Source organism: Solanum dulcamara, chromosome 3 (assembly GCF_947179165.1).
Source record: "Solanum dulcamara chromosome 3, daSolDulc1.2, whole genome shotgun sequence".
In the NCBI taxonomy this organism is placed as follows: domain Eukaryota; kingdom Viridiplantae; phylum Streptophyta; class Magnoliopsida; order Solanales; family Solanaceae; genus Solanum; species Solanum dulcamara.
Genome location: NC_077239.1, coordinates 9,715,125 through 9,723,593, shown reverse-complemented (window position 1 = coordinate 9,723,593; position 8,469 = coordinate 9,715,125). Strand labels below are relative to the sequence as shown.

At 37.5% G+C, this 8,469-nt stretch overlaps 1 pseudogene; it reads left to right on the top strand.

The window, feature by feature from the left end:
* Positions 1-2,114: 2,114 nt before the first annotated feature.
* LOC129883427 (plasma membrane ATPase 4-like) lies at positions 2,115-4,650 on the top strand (annotated as a pseudogene).
* The last annotated feature ends 3,819 nt before the right edge of the window (positions 4,651-8,469 follow it).

The following is an 8,469-nucleotide window of genomic DNA, read 5'->3' as shown; positions in this document are numbered from 1 at the left end:
ACAGGCCCAGAATGAGGGACCAGCTTCTGGTGATATATTAAGGTTCCAAGCGGAGATTGAGAAGTTGAATGTTGAAGTGAAAGGTCTCACTCAACAACTCCTACAGGCGCATGCAAGCTCCAATGCTAGAATAGCTTTCTTACTCCAGTCTCTTGCTCCTAAACCTCCTGCCCCTTAAAGCCCTTCCTATTCTATCCTTTTGTTTTAGTTTCTTTTGTTCCCTTGTGGATAATCTTATGTAGTACTGATTTTTTTTCTTGAATGCAACTATTGTGTCTTTTCTTATTTGATGTAATTTTCAGTGATTCTGATTGAGTTATGCTTGCCCAAGCAGTAGTGAGCTTATATTTTGATATGCATCTTAATCTGGTTTACTGTGTTTTTTTTAATGATGCCAAATGGGGGAATAAGTCTTGAAAGTATTGAGGGGTCTGGTTTAGGGGGAAGTTGTGAGTAAGAGGGAACAAGTAAAGGGAAGCTGCGAGTAAGGGGAAACATGTTGAGGGATCTGGTTTAGGAGGAAGCTAAGTCTGCTGGGATAATACATTACATGGTTTGTCATCATCTAAAGGGGGAAATGTTGTTTTGTGCTGTGATGATCAAAAAACCATGGGACCTAATAAAGGGATCAGGTTGTGTCAAAGTCAACCAACTCCTGCCAAAATGCAAGCCAGTTATAATGTTGATAAGATTGGTGAAAAGGTATCGTTGGCTCTATAGACCGTGCACTACTGCACCAATTAGAGATACCAAGGTTTCTCGCATTGAAACAATTAAAAGAAACCTTTTCACAAACAAAAGGTGTGTTTTTTTATGATTGATAAAAAGATCTATCAAGATATTCTCTCAAGGAGCAACATATAAAATTCTCACTTAAGGGACCTGATCAAGCACGCCTAGTAGAGTCTTTTCTTTAAGTGTTATTGTATTTAAGCTATTAACCATTGTAAGATCAGTTTCTAATTTATAAGGAAACATTGATCAGTCAGGTGTCATTGTTATGTTGGATGCATGGATAAGTTTTAACCTTGAATATGGTTGTTGACGTTTACATTAAATAAGGGTAGTTGTGTAGTGGGCAATAGTCATATTGCTTAGGCTCGAAGTCTTGTGATAGAGTTGTTGCAAACAAAGGGTGAAGAGGGTTAGTATCTAGTTACAATTGGTTGTAATAGATAACTTTGCTCTTGTACCTTAGTGAAGATTGGTTAGGAAATCCTGTGGAACAGATCGTGGTTGTTTCTCCATTGAACAAGGAGTTTTTTCCACGTAAAATCTTGTCTTGTTCATTACTTGCATTAGTTGTTCGTTTCTTGATTATTCTATTTAGGGACCTGGTCCCTAAGTGATAGTGGATGCATACATTCCAACACTTTGTCTTTTTAACATTGATGTACGGACTAGATTTCGGGCACCTCGACTATTTTCACGGGTATCTTCTACCTCCCACCAGCACAAGTATTTGGTAAATTTTCCCACCAAGGCTTCGACAAATAGAAAAAAATCACCAAATGTTTTGGTTTTGTGTGTTTTATAACCTTGTTCTTCAAACTTCCCATCAAATAGAAGTCCTTGACCAAGCAACATCTGTTAGCGGAAATGTGAAAATGTAAAGAACAAGGAAGACAAATATTTAACTTGGTTCAGATCAGAATGATCCTACGTCCACCAGAGAACAACTGTCTTTATATTAACAAACAAAGGGGCGAGATCTCAAGTACATCTAAGAGAATAGTTCTCAATACAATACAATATAGTATGAGATGTGCTAAATTGTGATTTACTCATCTCAGATTTTGCGGATGATCTTTTGTTATTTGGCAAAGGAGACATTAAATTTGTTATAGCCTTGCAACATGTTTCCTCAACTTCTCCAAGGCTTTGGGTTTACAAGATAATATGGGTAAGAGTTCAGTCTATTTTGTTTGATTATCTTTTCAAATTCTTGCATCTGCTTAATCTCTTCATTCTTTTTTCTATTATTTTACGAAATTTATAAAATTAGCATAGAATATATGTGCAACGCACGTGTTAGAGAACTAGTATTATATAAAAGGTCAATCCCTGATGGAAATGTCAATTCCCCCACAGGCTTATCGGATGATTAGAAAAAATAGTTACTTTAGCTGTGCCTCTCCTCCTTCGAGGGCGTTTCCATTCCCCATTTTTCATTTTTCAATATTCCCACTCACAAATTTAGACGAGGGAGCGTAAAAATTATGATCCTTCAAATATCAAGATATTTACTGTACACTAGTTCTATACAATTGAGGAGAAAATTTTGTTATGTATATTCGTTTTCTTCCAATTACTTTCAATGACTAAAATTCCTCTATGCGGTAATTACATTGCCTTGTTAGTGATATCATCTAATACCCGAAATGATTAGCACCAAATTCACTGTTCTATCTGATTCGCTTCTAAAATATGTACGATTGAGCTAGATGATCTGAAGTAGCAAGAACTAGATGATCCCCATCTCTTATCACTGCTATGTCCTCACTAAGTATTCCATTTTCAGTTAGTACTTTTGCGAGAGAGATACCAAATTTCTCAACACCGATATCAAGTAGCTCTTGAATGGAATCCAACAAAGCATAGACGTTCTACGCATATCAGCTTTCTCTAGACAACCGATGGTTATTCTGCCTGAAATTCTTGAATTAGCAATTTTAGTTGAATTATCTGGGCCACTTGCTTCTTCATGGAGTGCAGACACAAATCCTATCAGTGAATTCTGAAAGACGAACTAGTTCCTCTAGCTAGTGATGTTGTTTCTTCAGGAGTGAAGAGATGAATCGTGGGATCGCTCTGATAGTTTGTAAGGTAGGGAGAGCTTGTCGCCTCAGGAGGACAGACATTGGTTTCTCTAGTAGTTTGTTGCAACTAGTTGAAAAACTCTTTTATCTCTTCGTGGCCCTGATATTCAGCCAATGCTCTTGGTGTCCAACCATGAAAAGTGCAAAGGAAACTATAGCTTTGTAGCTGGATAAAGATTAATTCTTGCGAATTTGCAGAGGTGGAACTTCAGGCCATGAGAATGAATTTACAGCGGTGTGGTGGGAAATTTCAAGTTTCTGTTGAGGTTAAAATTTAACGTCTTTCCTTTCCTTATTATATTCTACTTAGGGCATTAGGTTTTTTTCGTAAACCCAAACCATCAATAAAATCCTAATCCTTTTCCTTGTAGGACTCTCCTTTTACCTTAATTACACGATTATATCAATTTTCCCTAATGTTAATTATCAGATTGGACTGAAGGAATCTAATATATAATCCAAGACCTAGGCAAATTGTGTTTCCTATAGCTATATGGTCCGTTGTCTCAACAATTAAATTCTTTATGTGTGTGTTGACATTGAAAGAAAGAGAGTAAACATGGTGAGTTTGGATGATATAAACAAGGAAAAGGTAAATCTCGAGACGATACCAGTGGATGATGTATTTAGGATATTGGTAAGTTCCAAGGAGGGATTGACATCTGACGATGCACATACAAGGCTTCAACACTTTGGCCCAAACAAACTTGGGGAGTAAAGGAGAACAAGATGTTAAAATTCTTGGGTGTCATGTGGAACCCCTTGTCATGGGTCATGGAAATTGCTGCTATCATTGTAATTGTATTGTAAAATGGAGAGAATAGGCCTCCAGATTGGCCAGATTTCCTTGGAATTTTCATCTTGCTTCTCATCAACTCCACCGTTAGCTTCATCGAAGAAAACAATAAAGGCAATGCTGCAGTAGCCCTCATGGCAGGCCTTGCTCCCAAGACAAAGGTGTTAAGAAATGGTACCTGGAACGAAATGGATGCAACACTCCTAGTACCAGGGGATGTAATAAGTATCGAGTTGGTAGATATCATACCCGACTGATGCTCATCTCCTTCATGGAGATCCCCTCAAGATTGATCAATCTGCTCTCACCGGTGAGTCATTACTCGTCATAAAGCTCCCAAGCGATGGAGTCTTCTCTGGTTCCACATGTAAACAAGGGGAAATTGAATCTCTTGTCATTGCAACTGAAATAAACACCTTCTTCAGAAAAGCTGCTCATGTTGTTCATACTACTAATAATGTTGGCCACTTTCAGGAGGTCTTGACAGCAATCGGCAACTTCTGTATATGCTCAATTCTAGTTGGAATCTTCATAGAAATACTCGTCATGTACCCAATTCAGCACAAAAACTATAGAGATGGAATCAATAATATCCTTGTTCTTCTCATTGGAGGGATTCCAATAGACATGCCTACTGTATTATCAGTCACTATGGTAATTGGATCCCACAAATTATCACAACAAGGAGCCATCACCAAGTGGATGACTACTATAGAAGAGATGGATGGAATGGATGTCCTTTGTAGTGACAATACAGAAACTCTTACATTAAACAAGCTTGAAGTAGACAAAAACTTAGTCGAGGTCTTTGCAAAGGATATGAACAAAGATACCGTTATTCTTCTTGGGGGCAGAGCTTCAAGAGTTGAAAACCAGGATGCTATTGATGCTTGCATCGTGGGAATGCTTGAAGATCCAAATGAGGCTAAAGCTTGGATTCAAGAAGTGCACTTCGCCCTCCTCCATGGCATTTTAAAAGAAACTAACCGTCGAGATTTAAGAATCCAAAACCTCCCGATTACGTGTGCAAACTAAACAAATCACTCAATGAACTCAAACAAGCACCTCGTGCTTGGTTCAATAGATTGTCTAAATTTTTAATTCACAATGGTTTTGTCTGTAGCAGGGCAGACTCTTCCTTATTTATTTTAAGAAAAAAGGGTATTATTGTGCTAATGCTAATTTATGTCGATGATATTGTGCCTAGAGGAAACAATGAAGAGTTTATGCATGCATTAATAATTCAACTCAGCTCGGAATTTTCATTGAAGGACTTGGGAAAATTACATTACTTTCTTGGGCTCGAAATACAATATTTTCCAGGAGGCATTACTCTATCACAAGGCAAATACACAAGATCTTCTCAACCGATCTAACCTTATATAAAGATCTCACTTCAATACAACAATGGCATTAAAATCACAACCAATACCAGAAGACTCAAAGTAAGTTGAGACAAAGGAATATTGAAGTCTACTGGGTGCACTTCAATATCTAATGTATACACGTCCTGACATTGTCCATTCAGTCAATAAAGTATATCAAATACTGAATAAGCAACATAAGGAGACATGAAAGAAGTAAAGAGAATACTTCACTATCTCAAAGGAACAATGCACTATGGAATCAAATTTCTTGCCCAAAGTCCTCTAAAGCTATATGGATATCGTGACGCCGGCTGGGTAGGTTGTCTGGACACTAGAAAAAGCACTAGTGGTTACTGTATATATCTAGGAGCTAATTGCATTTCATGATCATCAAAAAAATAACCAACAGTTTCAAGATCAATTTCTAAAGCAGAATATAAACTAGTATGGATTACCTTCTTACTGAGAGATGTTGGAATCAAATTACATGAACCACCACAACTCTTTTGTGACAACAAAAGTGCACTCTACATGGCCATAAATCTAGTAATTTCATGCACTCACAAAGCATATAAAGATCGACTACCACTTTGTTTGGGAGAAGGTGGCTATCGGAGCATTAAAAACTCAATATATTCCCTCATCTCATCAAATTGCAGATATCTTTACCAAACCTTTGTCAAAAATCCCATTTCAACATTTTAGGAACAAGTTAGGAGTACATTCAGTTATTTCCTCCAGCTTGAAAAAGGGTGAAAAGAATGATAGTCAATCTAGCACTAAGCAAAGAGTTATAGCTATAGTTCATGACTCACACAAGGAAAGAGCCAATCAATTGGTATCAAATCTCATTCAATCTGTTTCCATATCACAGGAATTTCGTCAATCAAGATTCATTCCATAATAGTTCCTCAATTTCCTCTTGACTATTAGAACCAAATATAATACCCATGAAGTCCCTAGCCTAAAGGACCACGAGATCGACCACGATCCGTATTCTGCTTCACAGTCTGCGGAGAAGTCCCGTGAAAGGGATTGGAGTCGGGGGAAGAGTTCACGAGAGGGACCACCGCTCGTGGTGAGCACCACGGATCGTAGTCCCTTCCGTGGAGTTGACCCCCCAAGACTCCAAGTATGGATACAATCATGATCGAGTATCACGCCCCATAGTGGAGTTCACGGACCGTGAGGAGGTCCGTGAAGCTTAAACCCTGAACATTTGGGATGGTTTGACTTCATGAGAGTCTTCATGGACCATAGTGACTAGAACGGACCGTGCTTGCCTCCGAGAAGGTCAACCACTCCCAATAGAGCCCAAGTCAAGGACCACGGCCACTCACTATGGACCGTGGTAAGTCATGAATACCGTGGTGGCCTTTCATGAAGGGTTCTACCCAATTTTAATGAAGGGAATTTCCGTCTTTTTTCATCTTTTCCCAACTGAACCCAGCACATTCAGGAACTAAAAAATAGTCCCTTATCATACCTAATTGGGTTTTTCTCTAATTCACATTTGTACTTTCTTGAGAGAAGTGATTGGAGAAAAGAAAGAAAGCTAGGGTTCAAGGTCTTCGAGAAATCCCTTCGAGTTTCGATCACTCATTTGATCTTTCAGGTATGTAAGGCATACTAGAACATGGAATCATATTCTTCCACGTGTCCTACATCTTCTCGAGTTGAATTGATCTTTGAATTGAGTCTAAATGTCCATATGATGTGAGTTTCTTCATGATATTTATGATCCTAGGGAGTCCTTGCATATGTACATTTGATTATGTCTTGATGATGTCGATGAGCTGAGTAATTGAGATAACCGTTCATGTTTTCATTCCCATGAACCTTTATTAAGTTCTGTATAATTATGTATTGAGGTTATTGTTGTTTTCTATCTCTCAATTGATTGAAATTATTGATCGTGACTACTTTTTCGTAAACCCTAATTGATTTGATAATCATGACTTTTACCTATATATTTTTGAGTAAAGATAATGGCTTTTATACATTAATGATTATTGACTTGGAGTTCTGATGAGTCATGAATGAGTCTTGAAAGGATTGTCTAATTGAAAAAAATGATGATTGAGATGATGATTCGGTTGATTAGAGTCTAATGTGACTAGATAGAATGACTTGTATAAACTGATTGATTTGAGTCTTATAAGCATATTGAGTCTTGAAAGGAGTATTGAGCACCGATTTGGGTAAGAGTATAGTTACAACTCAAATCTCATGAACTACATAGCCAACATAGGATGGAGGGTTAAATCTCTTAAGTCCCAAAACGATGGACTTTGATTGATTGTGGATCCAATGATAGTGATTCGTCCCTTATCCTGGCAAAGTATTAGATGGGTGTGGCAATGACACCGCTTCATTGTATATCACCGGTTCGTACTTGATGGTTGTCGGTTAGAGAAACTCCCAATTAGGATATAATCTTATATGATAGGATTGTTTGATAGAAACTGTGGACATTGAGTCGATTTTGAAAAGCACTTGCTAAATTCTAATTTTGCATATCCTTTGAGTTGATTCATGAGATTAAGGTAAGTGTTGTTGACTGTTTCTTCTTCCTACCATTTTACATACTCGTACATTCCATGTACTGATGCCTTTTAGCCTGGATCATTTCATGATGCAGATACAGGTGCTAGAGATCATCAACAAGCGCTCTGTTGAAGATCTACTTCTTTCCTGAGAGTAGTGAGACCTCCTTGCTTTTTGAAGGGATCATATTTATTTCATCTTTACTTGGAGTATTTTCTTTTGGGTAGCCATGGACTTGTCATTGGCACCATCTAGTTGAATAGGATAGAGGCTTCATAGACTAGACGGTGATAGATTTGGAGTGGATAATTCTATTCCCTGGATTTGTTCATTAAAACTATTATCCTTTGAGTTGACATGGACGGTTTTGCTTATTGCTATTCTTTTGATATGGAATGATTTAGACTGTTGATTGGGATAGCCCACTAAGATGAATTTTTCTATCGTATTGAGTCTTCCGTTGAGTGCATGAATGAATGTATGAATGGCCCAAGTGGTTCACTTGGGGACTAGCAATGGTTCTCGAGTGCCGGCCAATTCTCTCGGAGAGTGACACCACATCTGCAAGATAAATTATTCTTCTGTTGCCTTTTTTATCTCTCATGAACTTTTGTGTATATAGATTTTCATTGTAAGTAAAAGCATAATGAAAAAGTAATACAATATTCGAATTGCAATTCTGATAAAGTTCTTCTGGTGGCACCTGGCAAAAATAGCTAGTGCTCCAGATAGCTCCCTTGCTAGTATTGATGCATAATATATGTAAAATCATCATCAGATATGTCACTATAAGATGATCCATATCGATAACATTCGCAAAAATATGTATGTCATTCTTTGTCTTTCATATATAAACATTATAAGCTCACAGATTTGATTAATAATATTGATATTATTTTTTAAAATAGTATACTAATAGATCAACATATACGTGCAATGC